At 35.0% G+C, this 21,373-nt stretch overlaps 1 pseudogene; it reads right to left on the reverse strand.

Moving 5' to 3' along the window:
- Window positions 1-363: 363 nt before the first annotated feature.
- Window positions 364-2,456, reverse strand: LOC103658104 (annotated as a pseudogene).
- Between the last annotated feature and the right edge of the window lie 18,917 nt (window positions 2,457-21,373).

Genomic DNA, 21,373 nt, shown 5'->3' on the forward strand with positions numbered 1-21,373 from the left:
AGGCAGCAAATTCTTCACAAGTCAACCATCTCTTGAACCCACAAAAAGACAGGAAGCAAGTGTAAGATTATAAAATGTTAAAGATAAAATTCCATCACAATGTACTTTTTTCTAGCTCTACCGCAAATTTAACACAACTATCGACGTTAATTGCACTTTGTCATATGATTTGAGCTTGCTTTAAGCTCATGCACTGAAAAGAAGACTCCTTTCATGCACAGAATCTGTTGCATGCCTGGCTTCCTTAAAATTGCAGTTGAACATTTCCAGCGCCAAAAAAATTCGGCAAAGCTACAGCAAAATCCAAGTTAGTACGCTTTTGCTTGATGCTTCTGAGTAATAATGTGAAGTCATCAAGCTGATACTTAGAAATGATAGAAAGACACTATTTTGATAATTCACTTTAGTTTTAACACCAAACATTGCAGAAAGCATCCATGTTTCTGTTACCATTTTCTAATTTAACTTAATCATGATAATCAAACTTTAGGGGTCCCAAGGTAACTGCCCCAATTCTATTTCAAGATTTTCTATGTGTCTTCCATTTGTGTGACCATATTTATGCCATTTACCTTCCGTTTTATAAGGTTGTGGCTGAGGGTGCTTTTTCTTTTGTTTTTCCATGCCTGGAGTTTTCAATATTTACCATACATAGCTTTTTATATGGCCGACTCAGTCCATATGGAGGGGAAAGAGTGTGATCAAAGAAGTGTCTATATATATGTATCCATCCAACTTATCAAATACCCCATCAGTATCTACTTGATAGCCCTTCGTATCTTTAAGCTCACCCTTAACATCATTACCAAAGTCAGTGAAGAGCTTCTGAACATGTGTAAAAACACTATTCAGGAAAAATTTATTGGTGAATTGATTGAGTTCTCTTCAATGATGAAAACTATCCAGTTTTTCCAATAAATACATTTCAATTAACTGTTTAAATTCATCTGTCTTTACAGGATTCAACACTTTCATATTAAAAAGATTAACGGATTCCTGTTGAACACATTCAAATACACCAGAACAAGACTTTCTGAAAGAATCGTAATTGTCACTACAGTCATGCTCAGCACTGCATTTCTGTGAATTTGTATTTTTTCTAAATTCTTCAGTGAATTGGCTTTTCTTTCCTTCCCTTTCTTTGCATAGTAGGGCCTCTATTATTCTGGGTTTGGGTACGTGCCTTACACTGTGGATGCAAATATTCACTAAAGACTGTTGTTGGTTTTTTAGCTGTTTCTACTTTTGTGTCCCCAAATCTTTTATTGCCCTCTTCATCAAAGATATTCTTGGTGTATCTTTGAAATGCCTGAAAATGGATTTAACTGACTCTGAAATTTTTTTCAGATTTTATTTCACAGTTTTCTTTAGCCTGTTTAATTTTTCCTTTATGATGCCTCACAAACTCCTTCGTGGAATTCTTCATGGCATCCAGTGTTTCCTTCACTGAACCCCAAAATATTTCCTTTGACTTATTTTTAGCCCTGTGGTGGCTTCTGCTCCTTTTCTTTTTTCCATCAGTTTCTTGCTTTACATTTTGATCTTCTGCTTCAATATACAGTCTTTCCCACAAATCAGAATGCTGTTGTTCGAAGCTTAGCTTCTGCTCCAGCTCAGTGAGACTTTCCTGTAAGATTTCTATTTCCTTTTTTTTTTTTTTTTTCCAGTCAATACATTGGGAGAGTCTGGGTTGCCATATGACTCACTAGAGCTCTACTGCTGGAGTTCCACCTTTAAAGCCATGGTTACCAGTCGTTCTCTCTCTAGTTCCCTCCTTAGCATCTTTGCTTCGCCAAAAGAATCTTTCTCTGATTAAGGAAGTTGTGTGTCTTCAGCTTTTCTTCTAGATCCTGCTTAAGTTTCTGATTTTCTGTAACTAATGCAGTACCTGTCCCTTTATCTTTTGATATTCTAATCTGTTCTCTCAGTTTCCTTAACTCTTCCTGTAATGAAGATAAGCCTTTTTCTTCCTTTTCCAGATATACGTTTAAATTCTGATTTTCTGTATCAAGATTCTTTTTCTGAGTTTCAAAGGACATCTTCTCTTCTTCAGTAAGGGCCCAACATCTTGCAAGATTTCCCCTCAATGACTTATAATCTATAAAAGATTCTTGTTCCTGTTGACATTGAAAAAGATAATCCTTCATATCATTCAGTTCATCTTCATGTATCTTTCTGACTGTTGACACTTCTGAATCTGAATTGTGCCATAGAAATGTCCAAATACCATGCCAATTGCAGTCACCAAAACAAGTATAACACACTTATTGAGAACACTGCTGAACTGGCATTTACATAACTCCCTAGAGCTTTGGTTTCTTGTTCGCGGAGTAGCCATTTCTCAGAGCCTGAACTAGAAAGTCTTCTTTCCAGTATATTCTGGAGAAAGCTCACAGCTGTCACTGGCTGTACCATGTTCAGAATTCACCAGCTCTTTATCAGACCCCTCATGATTGATAACAGTCCAACCACAAGATGAATCACTGTCACTGGAATTTTCAGACATTTTTCAGGTCTGAATGGGCAGCACCACTTCCACCTGAGTCTGTTGGCTGTCACGGTGGCAGTGGTCACAGCCTGTAGAAAGTACTCCAACCTTTATATTTCACATCCTGTTCTAAGCCCTAGCTGTCTCTGTTTTGTGGTCTTCATGGCTTGGAATTCTAGTTAGTGGAAGACAGTATTGGTGGTATTGGTTTTTAAGGTGACAACACTGAGTTGTTTCCAGGAGAGCAGCAACACCAGCATCAGAGAATATTACCCCTCCTGAAATGTCTGAAATTTGAGAGTATCTTCCCAGAGTGTCCTTCTATAGTATCTGAAGCCTCAGGGTCAACAAGTGTTCCCAACATAAAGTAAGAGTTTAATAAACACATGTTGAATCAATAGTTAGAGAAAATGGTTGCCCATGAATAATTTGTACTAAAGGGACTTGATAAATAAAATCATCTCCTCTACTAGCTGGTCAGTGTCTGAATGTCATCTTGTATTCCTGTGGGTAAGGCAGAGTGCACTTTTGAAGAAATTAGAGTTTTTATAAGAGGCAATTTAGACCGATATGGTTTTTTTAAATTTTTTAAGATTTTATTTATTTATTTATTTATTTATTTATTTATTTGAGAGAGAGAGAACAGAGCGAGAATGAGAGCATGAGTGGGGGCAGGGGGCAGAGGGAGAAGGAGAAGGGACCAGGGAACCCAATGCGGGGTTCAATCCCAGGACCCTGGGATCATGATCTGAGCTGAAAGCAGATGTTTAACTGACTGAGCCACCCAGGCGCCCCCAAACCCATAGGTTTTAGAGACAAATAGTATAAGAATGAAGGGACATATGAGAGATACACAGAGTATGGTGACCGAGGGTGCAGGCTCTGACATCAAACAGCATTGACTCCAATACAGAATCTCTTACTTATAAGCTATGTAGTTTCTGGGAAGTTACTTAACATTTGTGTATCAGTTTCATCTTATGTCAAATGAAGAAATAAGTGTACTTACCAAATAAGCTTACTGTGAGGAATGAATGATTCCATACAAGCAATGTGCATAGAAACATAGCAAATATGTACTGAACCCAAAAAGGAGCTCTAGGTAAACCCCATGAGGTGAAATGTAGTGTTTGGGACATCAGTGAAAGCGATGTGATTTTTATTGAAGTGTTGTAATTATTTTAGAAAAAGGGTTCATGAGATACTGAAGATAAACTTCCCTATTAAAACACTTCCCTAGAGCTAGAGCTGGGCATTAAAACAACCTGACATTAACACTTTGCCAGTTCAGGAATATTTTTCTTCTTTACCATCTCTTCGTACACACATTGGCTTTTGACGAATTTTCACCATTTTAAAGTCATAGGCTTACGTTACTGACCTCATTAGCAAGGGGCAAAGAAAAGCTGCATAGTCAGTTGATAATAAAAATTACTGTGGCCTCTAATGATCAATTAATTGAAATAATAGCTGCGAAGTGCTTAAAGTAAGCAAGCATAAAATAATGGCTGTTGTTAAATGGACACTGTATATTACATCAAGTCAGGGTAATGCTGCTCCTGGAAATTTGTGTGTAGGTTGCTGTGGCCACTGGACACAGTCACAGTTTGTAGACAGCACCACTCCAAGAGGCATACTATTTATTAAATGACTGTTCACATTATAGCTGTCATTGATAAAATGCCATTATTACTCTTAAAATCCTTCTAACTCTATTTTTTTAAAAAAAGTATTGATGTATAAGGTACGTACAATAAAATGTACAGATGTCAAGTGTTCATTTTGATAGGCTTTGACAGTTGTATACATCTTATAACCACCATCCAAAACAAGATATAGAACTTTTCTGTCATCTCCTGCTCATTATCAGAAAGTCAGAACCTACCTTACCACCACCTTGGTAACAAAATTAACCACTTTCTGATTTTTATGACCTTAAAATTATTTTGTTCATTCTTGAATGTCATACACTTGGAATCATAGAAATGTATTCTTTTGTGTCTGGTTCCTTTGTGCAACATAACATTTATGAGATTCATCTGAACTGTGAGTATATCAGTAGAACATTCTTTTTTCATTGCCCAGTAGTATTCATTGTGTGAATCCAATAGGATTTGTTATCCATTTCTTCTTCATAGTAATTTGGTTTCTGTCATGGGGTTATTATGAATAAGGTTGCTGTGCATATTCTTGTCAAAGATTTTATGTTGACATATATTTTCATTTCTTTTCAGTAAATACCTGCAAGATGGATTGTAGGCCTAAACACAAAAGCTAAAATTATCAATCATCTAAAAGAAGTGATAAGAGAATATCTTCAAGCCATTCAGGGAAGCAAAGATTTCTTAGATAGATGCATAAGTCACTAATCAGAAAAGAACAAAATTTATCAAAAGAAATATTCTCTGTCTCAAGATGTCATTTAAAAAAAATGAATGGGCAAACCAAGGAGTAAGATATTTGCAATTTGTATAACCAACAAAGAATTTTTGTCCAGAAAATATACAGAGCTAATACAAATCAACAGTAGAAGGACAAAGGGCTGATAAAAGGGGGACAAAATACTTGATTGGACAATTGGCCACATCGATATCCATTAGAGGACTGATATTATCTCATTTCAGGACTTATTTTACCCTGAAGTAGTCTCACAGTGTGATATTGTCAAAAAGATATAAAAAATAAGTGTATGAAACAGAACAGATAGCCCAGGAAGAAACTGAGATATATGTTTAACTAATTCCCCTTTTAAACCATTCTGCTCATGCTTGCTGCCCCATTGTCTCTTTAATACCCCAGTGTTCTCATTGTTCTTCTGTTTCTCTGAATTCCTCTCATAATATCATAAAATCACTCCCAAATTTCCACTTGCTTGTGGCTCTCCTCTTTTTCACTAGAGCATGTGTTATCAACCACATATTAAAAATATTGTTTTCTCAACAAAACAACATAATATGCCATAGTTGACTGGTAACTTACTTAATCTTTTTTTTTTAAGATTTTATTTATTTATTCATGAGAAACAGAGAAAGAGACGGAGGCAGAGGGAGAAGCAGGCTCCTCACTGAGCAGGGAGCCAGATGCAGTACTTGATCCCAGGACCCTGGAATCATGACCTGAGCCAAAGGCGATGCTTAACCGGCTGAGCCACCTGGGCGTCTGTAACTTACTTAATCTTATTTGTACACCAACAATTTATTTGTTAACACAAATTTATTTCTCTTGGTTGGTTAGGAAATGTGCTAAAGTGAAACAAACATTGCAAGAAAGTAAGGTTAACATGAAAAAAGAGTCAGAAATTGTCTCGTGGCTCTTCTTATGTCACACCATATAGGAGACCCTAATGCCACATCTGTGTAAAAAGGCTCCTATTTCTTGACAATTCAGCTCTCAGACATCTCCCTGAAAGTGATATGAGATACACTACTTTATCTCAAACTAGAACCCATATAGACCAGTCTTTTTTAATGTTAGATTTATTTAAATGGCCTCCTTTTCTGGTCTCTTCAGTAATGTGGTGTGGTCAGCTGTTAATGGTACTTTTAATTATATGATCTACACTTGAGTATTAAAAATGGAAGTAAGCCATAGTAATCAGTAGTAACAGAAAAAGAATGATAATCCAAGACTATAAGGTTCTTAAGTCTAATTCCTCACAGTCTTTTTTTTTTTTTTTTTTTGGAAGTATTATAAATCTTGATTTGGGGAAGTATTTTCAGTTCTACAGACTACTTCCAATAATATGAATCAAAGAGAGAAAACATCACTACTGGGAGGTTTAAAATGATTTTATTTGTTAAACTAAAGGAATCCCCAACTGGGGGCTTTTTGTGAATTTCTGAAAATCATAAAATGATAGGTCTATTAGAAGTCCGCTTTTATATTTGAAAATTTATTACCATCATCCAGAAGCCTGAAATTAATAAATTAAAAGAAAATTGTACCCAAATGAAAAAAAAAAAAGAAAAAAACAGAAGGAAAGAACTCAATTTGTTAGTTTTTCAGAGACAGATACTTACCTCCAACAACATTGACGTTAAGAAGCAGGTATAGCAGGTAGGGGCACCTGAGTGGCTCAGCTGGTTAAGCGTCAGACTCTTGGTTTCCACTCAGGTCATAGTCTCATGGTCTCAGGGTCATGATATCAGATTCATTAGATCAAACCCCACCTCGAGCCCCACCTTGAGACCCCTCACTCAGCGTGGAGTCTGCTTGAGATTCTCTCCCTCCCTCTCTCTCCCCTGCCCTTCCCTTCCCTGTGCTCACTCGCTCTCTCACTCTCTCTCTCCCTAAAATAAATAAATGCATATATAAAATCTTTAAAATAAAAGAAGCAGCTATGCCAGGTAGGAGAGATTTTTCTTCTTAAACACTGCATTTAAAAATTAGCCAAGAAGTGAACATAATAACAGAGGCAAATCACAAAATTGGAAATGATAATGTTCAGGCTTCTAGAATAGGAGGAAATAAGAGTTTCCACTGCATGCACTAGCCTGACAATCACATCCATTCTGGTGTGTGTCAGGGCCAGGATTTGGGGGGACCTCCCAATAGCCGCCCTCTCCCGTTCAAATTGCAAAATGGAGAAAATAGCAAGAGAAAAGATTTCTGGTTTATTTTGGTAATTTTCTAACACAGGAAGAAAAGTACCACTGATAGCCGAGAACATAGCATAATCTGCCAGGTACTTTTACACACTACCTTACCTTCAAACACTACGTTAGTTTCAAACCTTCTCCGGAGGTATTTTTATGGATTGGTTTCATGATTTTTATTTGTTTACTTATTATTTGTTTGCTTATTACAAACAAAGACTTTAAATTTGAGAGAGGTTGAGGAATAGTCTTCAAGTCATAGTCAGCACTGAAATTTGAGCCCAAATTTGAGCTGGGCTAACTCAAAACTCCAATTGTTCCCACTATCAAGGCAGTATTGTTCTCTGGTTAAGGACACGGACTTGGTAGCAGGATTACTGAGTGAAAACCTTGACCCTGTCATTCATTCGTTCATTGTTTAAGTTTGAAAAGTCATTTGATCTTCCTAAAAACTATATTTCTCATATATAACATGGGAATAATAAAGAACCTGTCTCAAAAGAAAATGGTGAGGATTAAACATGTTAATATATGTTGGTATACTTGGTAAGAGCTTCCTGCACATAATATGGGCTCAATAAATGCCCACTATTATTGCCACACTATATAAATTTTGTTATGTATGCTAGTGAGTATGTATTCACTTCGCATGTTTTAATAACTTTTCTGAATATCTTTTAAGTGAATTAAAATGTAATCTGTGAAATGTAATTTCTCTTGAGAGAGAAACTTTATGTACTTATTTACATTACACACTAAGATTGTTTTGGAGAGAAAAACATATATATGCTCATGGTATAGTGGATAATACAATCATAATTGTTTTGGCTGGATAAGCAATAGAACTGAATCATGCCCATTACCCAATTAACCATGATCTACAACCATCAAAACTATAGTTGCTATCTTCGCATAATGGTTCTTTTTTTTCTTTTTTTTTTTATTAGGACATAAGGAGTAACTGTAGATGACACTGTCTGACAATTAAAATGTAAATGATCACAGTACTTGAAGATGTCTACCCGCTAATTAGAAAAGTGATTGACAAAGTAAATTTGCAAGTTTGTCAGTATTAGAAATCAGTATTTTGCTATTGCATATTAACGTTTAGAGATTAATTTTCTCTCAAAAATTATTAGTGCTTCATCACCTGTTTCATGGGAACGAATTTTAGAACACAAACCCTCAACAATTATTTCTGATTATGAAGAACCTATCCCTAAATCATGGCTTCAGATTTTTCACTCAGAGCAACGTAAACTCTTAGGGAAACTTATTTCCAACAATGTTAGGACTGCGTCACTCACGTTTCTGTCTTTCCCTTTTCTGTTTCTATAAATGGTTCTTCTTTTTCCCTAACTATTCCAGAGCATGAAAACACCAGGGACATCTTAGACTTCTTGGATTTTCTTTTATCCATTGCAGTTTCTCATGAGGTTCTGAGTATATAGCTGCTAGGAATGTACATGTGATAATTTCCTCAAATCACTATACTTTGGTTTTATCTTTGGCTTCACCATTTTTCCCTTTGAAAAGTTTCACTTTTCTCCACATTCTCCCTGCCTTTAGCTCAATTCTTCTTTGAGTTTCTCAATTTTTTCTCCTACCAGGCCAAAATACAAACCTATGATTCTTAATCCTGTCCTTAAAAGGCTCTTTAAAATGAGAGAATACATTAGGCATATTCATTCATTCATTTATTCATTCACTCATCATCCATTCATTCATAAGACATGAATGTTAGCTATTTTCCAAGGCTGTATTTCAGATTCTGAGAACACTTTAGTAAATAAAACAAACTAAGGTTCTGTTCTCATGTTGTAAGGAAGACATACAGATACATCAACCAACTAAATGAGGGACATAGTAGAGACCAGTAGATAGGCGAAGAATGGCCAGGATGGCTTCTTTGAAAGCCTTTGAAAAGGTGGTGTTAGAGCAGAAGTCTAAAAATGAAAAGTGCCAACTCTGAGTATATCTGTATGTGGGGCAGAAGGAACATCAAATGAAGAACCCTAAGGTGGGGATAAATGGCATTTTTCGAAAGACAAAAAGAAAATCAAAAAGTCCAGAAAGTGGTTCGCAAGTGTGAAAGAATGTGCGAGTTCAGAGTTCTTTATTGCAGAGTTGAGAATCCATTCTAAATAACATTTAATACATTATTAAAGAATATTAGATGAGATCTGGCGTGTTCAGGGTATGGCCGTAGACTGGATATTAAGCAGCTAACATGATCTCTAAGAAGGTTGGAGAACCAGTGCCAGCAGCTTAGACCAGCAACCACAACGTGGGGGTTGCTACAGTGAGAACATCACTGCCACTGTCGCTGAGCACAAGAATTACAGCTCACACCTCTGAGGTTGTGTATGGGGTCCCCAAACTCTTCCTAACTTCTGAATGACAGAACCATGTAGACAAAAGGAATGCTGAGAGACCATGCTCTAGCTTCTAACTTGAGAACAAGGGACTGATCATGCCACATCGGAAGGGGGTTCAAAAGATGACAGTTCATCAAACACATGATAAGTGCCCACCATATCATAGAGAAAAGCTTGGAGTTTTAAATATTAATACAATTTCCAGTGTGTTCTATGTGATTTTCATAGTCTCCAAATTCCGTATCATGGAAATAAAGAAATTGAAAAATATGAAATGTGTCTGAGCTCCCTAGCATCCCAGAATTAGTGTGAGAGAACAAGAGTTGTGGTGATCAGGGACACTGATATGTGGCTTAATTTATGGAGTGCCTCGGAAGGGCTCGTAGTCAGCAGGACCAGCTCTGCCAACATGAGCAAGGGCTGCTTGCCACTATGTGGAATCTCATTAGTATGATCAAATGCAAGTGACACCTATCCCTTGAGAATAAGTACATCACTTCTGTAGGTCTCTGAGGTGGAGATAATTGACCACCAAAAATGAGCATGAATTATGAAGAGTTTGACAGAACATGAATGATTCTCACAAACGTCATTCAAATCTCACACTCCTTGAGTTACACTGCCACACTAACAAAGCCAAAATCATTTTTATTAAGGAACTTGAAAATTGAGACATTTAGAATCCATCAAATATACCAAAAAAGGTTTTCTCCTTGTAAATTGAAAATGCATTATATTTGCAAATTAACTGGTGTTCAGGAACCATCTTTTCTTTATGTGACTAGGCAAGGGCTTACCAGATACTTGTGACCAGATAATGTAATGAAGCAAAGCTCTGTATCTTTTTAGGACTTCATTTAATGCCTTAGATTATAAAATGAAACTTTTTTAAGCTCCAGTTTGCATATGGTTGGAAAATAGTTAAACTCCATTCATCCCACATAAATGTCTACCTGTTACAACAAAAACCCACTTTACTGTGTCAAGACAGGGGGAAGGATATACTGGCCATGTATCAGAATAACCTGGGGAAATGTGCTAAAATAAAGATTCAGGGTTTCACTGCAAGATTCTTATTCATGATTATCTCTCAAGGGTTCAGAGAGCCAATACGCCTATCTAATGCACTCATCAGGACTTGATTATTATTGCAGTCTGTTCCCAAGCAGATCTCTTTGTGAATTCACATGATTTTCATCTCATCAGAGAGATACAGAGAAAGAATTTTTACAGAAATAGGACCCAAACATTCTGCAAAAGCCATTTAAATAGTTACTAGATAAAGGACATGATGAAAATATATCTCCCCAGGAAAATCCATTAAAAGTAGTCCCTTTCCTCCCCCATGGTCTACACTCTTCTGAATACCTCAGCACAGAATTTGCTTGTCCCTCTCCCTTTGCTCCTCCCCCCACTTTCTCTCTCTTTCAAAAAAATAAATAAATAAAATCTTAAAAAAAAGATGAATACAAAACCAAAACTGATTAAGAAAAAAAAAAGACAAATTTGCAAATAACATACGATATGCAAAATACCATGTAATTGTAGAGCATTTTACAGATCATAAGAGATTATTGTGAACAACCTCATAGCAATGAATTAGAAACTTTAAAATGAATATACCTTTTACATAAAAATATGAAGTCCAGCTCAAGAAAATACAGAGTATATCTAAGATCATTTGAGATTAGATTTTCAGCCAAAAATAGAACAAATCCCCTAAACAGGGCTCAAGCAAAATCAAACTGTACTGCTCTCTAATGTAAAAGTTCAAGCAGTTCAGGGCTGCCGAGCAGCTATGCCCCAGATCACTTCTCTGTCATTCTAATGTTTGGTCCTTATCTCTGTGATCTAACATCATGTTGGATGTGGCCATCACAGAAAAACAAAGACAATTTTAGTAAAGAAAATTACATGCCAATATTATCCATGAACTTAAATGCAAATATCTTAAATTAAAGTATTAAAAACTTGAGAAGGGAAATATTTTACACATATAGAGAATATCCATGCTTGGAATATAACAAAAGCGGCACTAAAATCAGTGGATAAAAGAGGTATTATGCCATAAGTGGCCAGAGACAAATGATTATCTGTTTTTAAAACAGGTAAAACCAGATCATTTTTTCATTAACTTATACAAAATAATACTTTCTAGTTAGATTAAAGTTTGTAAAGTCAAACTTTAAAATGCTTAGAATAAAAAACATGTCTGTGTAAATTTAGGAGAGAAAATTATTTCCTTATTAAAACACATAATCTACAAATTATAAACTACATTATTTGGCAATAAAAATGTCTGTATTACAGAAGATATCCAAAACAAAGTATAATGTTAAGCCACAGATTTGGAGGAGATATTTGCAAAAACAACAACAACAACAATAAAAAATAACAACAACTAACAAAAGAATAATATCCAGAGTATAAGGAATTTCTTCAAATCAGTCCAAAAAAAGGGGGTGGGGGGAAGACTTGAGTAAACATCTTACAGAAAAAACTATAGTCAATAAACATAAAAACATACCAATTGCATTGGAAAAATACAAATTAAAACAAAAGTGTGATTGAAAAAAAACCTTCAAATACTGAACTCTGATACTAAGTACTAGTGGGAACACACGTTGCATATGAAAGTATAAAGTGGTGTAAGTATTTTAAGAGACATTGTCACAACCTAGAACGTTGAAGATGCACACACTTTAAAACTTAGCAATTCTACTTGAATGTGTACACCATAGAGAAAACATCCTGCTTGTGTTGTCTACCAGACATGTACAAAAAGTTTATTGAAGCTTTGTAAAAATAAGAAATGTAAACACCAATAAATTAAATATTCATTTGGAATAACATATAACCATTAAAATGAATGAACAACATCAGTATTCATCAACATAAATATTTTATAAATTGTAGTATTCTTAAAAAGGTATGTCTTAAGGATTAGTCTGACCCAATCTTCATCACATACCTCAAAGGTTGTCTGCAGTCTGTCTGGGCTGCCGTAACAAAATGCCACAAACTGAATACCTTATAAACAATAGGCATTTAATTCTCACACATTTAATTCTGGAGATTGAGAAATCTAAGGTCATGGAACCCACAGATTTGGTGTCTGATGAGGACTCCCTTCCTAGATGGCTATCGTATTACTATAAACTCACATGGGAAAAGGGGTTAAGGATTCTGTAGGACCTCTTTTATAAAGGGCACTAATCCCATTCATGAGGGCCCCACCACTGTGACCTATCTAGCTCCCAAAGGCCCCACTTCCTAACACCATTACACTGAGCAATAGATCTCAATATATGAGTTTTGAGTGAACACATTTAGTCATTCAGCATAGGGGGAGATATAGATAGTGTAAAGTCCAGATATAACTGGTGCAGTTCTCCAGGCAAAGTCAAGAGTTGTTTATCCATCTTCAATGGTATCTAAAACCTGAAAGAAGAGCAATAGATCTTTAGACAATTTTAAAGAAGTGCACATAATAAAAATCAATATGAATGCAGGAAAGCAGCTCTTAAGGTATTAGACCTATGAATAGACAAAAGCATGTGTGTGTGCGTGTGTGTGTGTATAGATACGTATATGTACACACACACACACATACATGTATATAGATATATAACTGAATATAAAGGATATAAAAGGAAAACAGTCTATAATGCATAATACAATGTTCATTATAACTGGAGACATTTAGAATACTAAAGATAATCGTTCATGCTGGTGACCCCAATGAAACATGCTTTTGGTTGAGTACAAATTTCTTCAATGAAGGAAGCAGAAAATACAAACGGAATGTGGATATTCAATAGAAATTAATAGTATAGAAAATATGGCAATAAATACAGAAAATTGACAAACTTTGAGAAGTATGAAGTCCAAATTAGTTAACTTGCAACTGGAAAAGAATTTTAATCGTTTCCCCATTTGAAATATAGTCATCTGTTGGAATGACACAGTCAGACAGTAATACAAATGATAGAAAGATACCAACATATACAGTTCTGGGCAAATGATATGACAATTTATTAAGAGTTTTATATAAAGCAAGAGAAAACACAAAAAGAGGAATGGCTTCCCAAGTCTCCACAAATTTCTAACAACCTCCGTATATCCCTTAGTGATTTGGATCCTACCGAGCAAATAGCCAATAAAAAATAACCATCGCACATTTCTGGTGTTTATTGTGAAACTGCATGAAGAGACTGTCAGTACCCAGGAGAAACACTTAACAGGTCCAGACTTCAGGGTGGTCTGGTCTTAACTGCATCTGAGTGCTTTAACCACTAATGCCTCCCTTTCTTTTTTCTTACTAACTTAGCAGGTAAAATATTTTATTCAATCTCTTAGGCTCATAATAGCTATTTGATATACCCAATTAAGGGAAGATGTTTCATCAATTAATACAAATGAAAGTATTTCAACTTCCCAAATTTTTCTTATTTTTTACTACCTGTGATACAGCCTGCTATATAAATCTGTTAGAATACAAAGCAATGTGTGTCTAATTCATGCTATTTCCACCGAATTTATAATTCCTCATTTTCTTTTTCAGTTTTATGCCTCTCATGGCATTTTAAAAATGTCTCCAAAGTATTCTGGTGTAGTATAATTATGTAAGTATTATTTAACTTCTAACTAGTTGTGCATAGAAGAAATTCCCAATTGCAAGTAATGATCAGGATTTTGCTAAATAGAATAGAATCCATTCCAGCTATGAGAAGGAAATAGTAAATGGGTGTAGATTCTTCAGAAGTGCTACAGATCCAGACTCTAAAATGAATTATCAAGAATACCATGCGTCTACTGGGTATTTACCCCAAAGATACAGATGTAGTGAAGAGAAGGGCACCCCAATGTTCATAGCAGCTCTGTCCACAATAGCTAAATCATGGAAGGAGCAGAGATGCCCTTCAACAGATGACTGGATTAAGAAGTTGTGGTCCATATATACAATGGAATATTACTCAGCCATCAGAAAGAACGAGTTCTCAACATTTGCTGCAACATGGACATCACTGGAGGAGATAATGCTAAGTGAAATAAGTCAAGCAGAGAAAGACAATTATCATATGGTTTCTCTCATCTATGGAACATAAGAAGTAGGAAGATCAGTAGAAGAAGAAAGGGATAAAGAAAGGGGGGGTAATCAGAGGGGGGAGTGAAGCATGAAAGACTATGGACTCTGGGAAACAAACTGAGGGCTTTGGAGGGGAGAAGGGTGGGGGAATGGGATAGGCTGGTGATGGGTCGTAAGGAGGGCATGTATTGCATGGTGCACTGGGTGTTATACGCAACTAATGAATCATCAAACTTTACATCAAAAACCAGGGATGTACTGTATGGTGACTAACATAATAAAAAAAAAAAAAAAAGAATACCATGCATGTCAAAGTCTGCTGCCAAGAGAGCAGCTACTTGTGACAGCTATTGAATTAGGAAGCTGTGGGCTTCAGAACTGCACTGTTCCTGCCTTGATCCAAAGGCTGCTGGATTAGGAAGCTGCTGGCTAAAGTTGGAAGTTGGCTGTGTACCTGCCTCCTCCTGGACACTGATACCTCCACCGTGGCTCACAGCAGCAAAACAGATCTACAAATTCTGTCTTTCCTCGTATGACTCAGGTCCAAATCCAAATCGATTGAATATACAACAGAGTAGTAGAATCTAAGCCTCAGAAAGAACTTTAGCTACAAGGGGGCCCATGACAGGTAGTTTTAAGCTTTCTAGTCTCTGCAGGGAAAGGTTTTGGAGCATAGATAGTAGGGGTTTTGAATGTCCATCGAAACCAAACCAACAACAATAGCCTCACAAGCAAAGAACAGGCAGAACCTCACATGGCGTCACAAATGATTACACAATAAATATGAAAATGGGAATACTGACAAATATATTTATTTATAAATAAGGACATTATCATTTGTAATCTTGTACAATACAGCTTAGTATTGAATACCACTTTTTTAAAAGCTTTTGCATGAAACATATGTTTATTTTTTTGATAACTGAAGTATTAAAAGTCCATTAAGGTTGTTAAAAAGTGTAACCAATAATCAGATAGAGCAAAGGTAAAAAATTTAATGTATACATATAAATATATATAAATATATAATGTTACATATACATATATAACATATTTTTCTTAGCTATCTTTAAAAACCACCGAGACTATTAAACATTCTAGAAAAAATGAAAACAATTTATTGTGGGATTTTAGCATCTACAGTAGTAAAATACATGCCAACAAAAACAAGCGTAGTGGTTGAGCAGTAAATGTAATTGTATAAGGTTTTTACATTGTACTCCAGAGCAACCAGTAGAAGCTAATACAGAGAGGCATAGTCAAAAACACCAATGCAGGAAATAAAATAGAATATTTTTATCTTCTAAAAATTTACTGAAATAAAGCAGAAATTGAGAAACATAAAGAAAAATAACAAATGGGCTAACTATAAAATACCTATCATGATGGAATACTTAAACTCGACCATATCAAAAACTACATTAAAGATAAATGGACTGACCCTCCATTTAAAAGCGAAAGATTCTCAAACTGGATTATAGAAAAAACAAGATTTCATTTACACAATTTGCAAGAATCTACTTTTTAAATTAAAAAGATATGTACACCCTGAAACTAAAGGTATGGGAAAAAACAAACAAATGTAAATTCTTAGTTTAAGAAAATGAATGATGTATTAATAAAAGGCAAAACAGACTTCAAGACAAAGAAATAAAAGAAGGAATGTTATAGTGATAAAAAATCAATTCATTAAGAATACGTAACAATGTTAAATATGTATATGCCAACTAATAGAGCTCCAAGTTACATGCAACAAAGTTTGAAAAAACTTCAGGGAGCAATTCGAAAGAACCCACAATGATAATAGAACATTTTCACATTTCTCCCTCAGAAATTGATAGCAAAATCAGACAAACTGCAGTAAAGATTAAGAAAAAAATGAATAGTAGGATCCAACTTACATCTGTAGAATATTACATCTAAAAATCTGGGAACTATTTTTTTTGAGTTTACATAGAACATTTACCAATATAAATCAGAAATTGGACCATAACATACATCTCAATAAAATTAAAATGGACTGAACTTACACAGATTATGTTCTGTGTCCATAAGAGAATTAAATTAGAAATAGATAGCAGGAAGATATCTAAAAGAAATTCCCCCCAAACTGGAAGTTAATAACACATTTCAAATCCACAGGTTAAAAAAAGAAAGAAAGAAATTACAAGTAAAATTTGAAAATATTTTGAACTGGATGGTAACGAAGGAACAACATAATATTGTAGAATGTAGCCAATGCTGTTTTTACAGTGAAATGTATAGTTTTATATTGCCAATATTAGAAAATGTATTTTAAAACAGTAAAATCAATGATTTAAGGTTCCGTCTTAAGAAGATAAAGCAGAATAAATAAGATCATAAAATAAATGTGACATGAATGAAATAGAAAGTAGACAAAAAACAGGAAAAACTAACAAAGATAAAAGCTGGCTCTTTGAAAAGATTAAAAAATACTGATAAACTCTTAGCAAGACTAGTCGACAGTGAGACAGATATTAAAAAGTTAAGAGATATTTTGAGCAATGTTATGGTAATAAAATTAGCGACTTAAATAAAATGGACAATTTTCTTGAAAAACATTAATTTAAAAAGCTGCCAAAAATTTTAAAAATCGAAATAATTCTGCATTTATTATAATTTGTGAATATAAACTAAAATGCTTTCCAACAAAGAACAATGCAGACAGTAATAGCTATATCAGTGAATTATACAAATATTTAAGGAGAAATAGTGTCCACTTTCTTTAAATAAAGAGAGAAGTACTTTTATTAGCACTCATCATCCCAATACAAAAATCAGAGAAAAACATTGCTTAAAAACAACTAAACAACTCATGAACATAAATGGAGAAACTCTAATGAGTAAAATAAAGCAAAATAATAAAAAGCATAACATTGGGGGATTAAAACTCTTGGTATTTGCAACAATAAATAGCGTACATAGAAAATTCAAAACAATCTACAAGTTATTATTACTAATTGAAGATAGTATGACCAAAGGAAAAAATGCCATTACATAAAACCATTTGAATTTCTCTTTAACCCACAATTAAAAAATAAAATTCAAATGGTGCCCAAATGGCTCAGTTGGTTAAGCATCTGACTCTTGATTTTGGCTCAGGTCATGATCTCAGGGTCATGGTCTCAGGGTCATGAGATCAAGCCCCATGTCAGGCTCTGCACTGGGCATGGAGCCTGCTTGGGATTCTCTCCCTTCCAATCTCTCTGCCCCTCCCCCGCTCACACATGCTTGCTCGCTCTCTCTCAAAAAAATAAAGTTAAATATGGGGCGCCTAGGTGGCGCAGTCGTTAAGCATCTGCCTTCGGCTCAGGGCGTGATCCCGGCATTATGGGATCGAGCCCCACATCAGGCTCCTCCACTATGAGCCTGCTTCTTCCTCTCCCACTCTCCCTGCTTGTGTTCCCTCTCTCGCTGGCTATCTCTATCTCTGTCAAATAAATAAATAAAATCTTAATAAATAAATAAATAAATAAGATTCAAAAATTAATTTATTCAGGGCTCTCCAGAGAAACAAAACCAACTATATATATATATATATATATACACACACACACACAAACACAGATACATATACACACACAAATATATGTATATATACACATGTATATACATGTATGTATATATATGCATGTTTATGTTTATGTATGTGTATATGTATTGGTGTGTGTATATGTGTGTATGACAGAGAGAGATTTATTTTGAGGAACTGGCTCACATAATGTGAGGGCTCTTACATCTGGAATCCACAGGGCAGACCAGCAGGCTAGAGTGTCAGGCAAGATTTATATGCCGCAATATTAAGGCAAAATTCCTTCTTCTTTGGAAAATCTCAGACTTTGCTCTTAAGACCCTCATATAAGTTGGATAAGGCCCACTTACATTAAGGAGAATACTCTCACTTTTAAAGTTAACTGATTTTAAAATGTTAATCATACCCACAAATACCTCTCAGCAGTATCTCGACCAGTGTTTGACCAAATAATTGGTCAGTGTAGCCTAGGCAAGTTGACACTAAATGAACTATCACTGACGTCAAATCTTCCCCAAATGATCTACAGATTAGTATCAATCTCAACCAAAAGCCTAATGAATGGTTTTTTTTTTTTTAATAATTGACAAACCTAGTCTAAAACGATTTTTTTTTAATGGAAGAGATGGGGTTTGAACAGCCAAAACAATTTGAATAATGAAAAGAAATTTGAAAAGAAAAACAAAGATCAAATGTAAAGGTTTTGCAATACCTTATTTCAAGACTTACTACTATACCTATATAGTGAAGACAGACGGTTTAATTGGCATAAACATAGATAAATAGATCAATGTAAGGAAGTCCAAAAATACACCCTGGACAATTGATTTAAGTCCATTCATCAGATAAAGGAATCTTTTTAACAGATGTTCTTAGAACACCTGAATATTGATGGCGGCAGGGAGGATGAAACTTAATTCTCACCTTATTCATGCACAAAAATTAGATCAAGACGGATCTTGGACCTAAGCATAAAGCTGTAAATCTTCTAGAAGAAAACAGGTAACTTTCACAACCTAAGGGAAGATAGAGAGTTCTAAGACCGACAACACAACAACAACAAAACACAAATTTCAGAAGAAAAAAAAATTGATAGATTACAAATGTTTAAAATATAAAAATTTCTGCACTTCTCATGAAGAGAAAATACGCAAGCCACAACCTACGAAAGTATTTATAGTACATATGCCTCACAAAGCACTTATTTCCAGAACATATAAAAAGCACAAATTAATAACTTAAACATTAATGTGACAAAAAGGAAACAAAATACTTAACCACTTTTTAAGAGAATATCTATGAATGGACAATAAACATATGAAAAGGTTTTTAATGCTATTAGTTCCCAGAAAATATACAAATTGTAACCACAATGAGATACAATTAACATACCAACTAGATTGACTAAAATCTAAAGGGTTATATATGTATGATAGGATATTATTCAGTAATAAAAAGAATGATAAGCACAATGACTTGCTAGAAACAAAAAGCTAGACACAAAAGAGTACTTCCTATGTGATTTTATTTATATAAAACTTATAAAACAAACAAATTATTTTAACAGGAGAGAAGTTGAATAATGGATGAAGGAGCACTGGAGAATAATTGACTGGTAAGGGGCATCAAGGAACTTTTTGAAGGGAAAGTTGCTGCGAGTGGTGGTTATCGGGTCTATGCTATTACAAAACTCCTTGTGCTGACCAGTTCAGATTTGTGCAATTGTTTTGCTAAATTTATCTCAACAAAAATAATCAGAGAATTCTAAAAATTTCATGTGAAGTTTAAAATGGCACAATTTATATAGCTCACGATATGTTCTAAACTTTCATGGATGACATTAGACCAACTCACAAAACAAACCTGCACTTTTGGATTACAGCAATTTTACTTGTACTTTTATCACACATTCAGTTAGAAATGCTCCCGCCACCCCCAGAAAGTTGCAAAGGACTTCCATGGAAAAGACATGAGAGATGTGAACAAGACACAGGGAGCACCAGGAAGAAGGTTGTGTGTTACGATTATAGAAATAACTGATGTTGTCTTTCAGATTTAAAAAAGAAAGCAGCCTCTCATGAGAAATCTTTGCCATCAAAATAATTGTATTTCTCATGCATAAGCTTATCCTGAGGTATTTAAAACAACCACAGTAAAGGCTTATTTATGTTTCCAAATAAGCAGGGGCACACAACTCACTTTGGCTGTGAGAATTAGCGTTCTAAGGTGTATCAGCCAATATCATTTTTGGGGTTGGTTTATTCCAAGCCTTTGAGATTAGAAGTTTGCAAAGAAAGTGCTGACACAGACTTGGTTCTGGCAGTCAGATTGCTTGCATTATAATTAGATAAGAATTTAATGATATTAACTGAAGCTGAGCAGAAACGCCACACAGATAAATTAGACAAGTAGGATTTATGAGGCTTCATTTCTGATGCAAAAACTACACCATCGTTCAGTAATATGCCCAGTCCTTCAAAATCAGCATAACCACATAGACTTCATATCCATCTGGGGCAAGAATTTGAAAATGAACCTTTAACATCCTAGCAATAACCATTGCTTTGTAACAGGATACAGATTTAAAATGAGTTTGCTTTTCTGTCTTCTCATAAACGACCTCGGGACTGTGCTGAGAATCAGGAAGCTTGTCAAATGAAACACCAGTAAGTCCCTCTCCAGTGGGATAAAAATAGAACAAGACCGACAAACCTCATCTGCAAGAAAATTAGTGCAGCCGTAGGTAGCGGTAAGAAGTAAGTATTAATTGTCAAATATGCAGAAGAGTAATAGAAACTGAAGTGGGAGTAGTTTTATGGATTCAAAATAGCTAAGTTCACTGACATGATGAGAGTGCATTTCAGATGAAGAGGGAATTATTCCAGGTTAATATTTTTTTTACCTTTTAATCAAAATAAATGTCTATTAGAAAATATGACTGATTAATCCTGAATCAATTATAAAATGTAGTTAATTCTTTTTGGCATTAATGAAAGGGAAATTATGTCTTATTTTAAAAAAATAATGTGTGCAGAGCCTCTTAGAACAGTACTGGCAAGCATTAATATTTCATAAACCCTAAGAAACTAACAAAAAAAAGTTACATCAAGTAGACAGAGGGAAAGGATTTAACGTAATTGTAAGTGATCTTTTTGTTTGTTTGGACTTTAAGCCTCCTTCACGGTCCCTCTGGCAGTAGGATATCATCCACCTTGGTAGAGAGAGAAGGAATGTTCTGGTTAGTGTGCCTCCGGGAAACACTTTCTCGTA

Source organism: Ursus maritimus, unplaced genomic scaffold (assembly GCF_017311325.1).
Source record: "Ursus maritimus isolate PB19 unplaced genomic scaffold, ASM1731132v1 scaffold_11, whole genome shotgun sequence".
Lineage (NCBI taxonomy): Eukaryota > Metazoa > Chordata > Mammalia > Carnivora > Ursidae > Ursus > Ursus maritimus.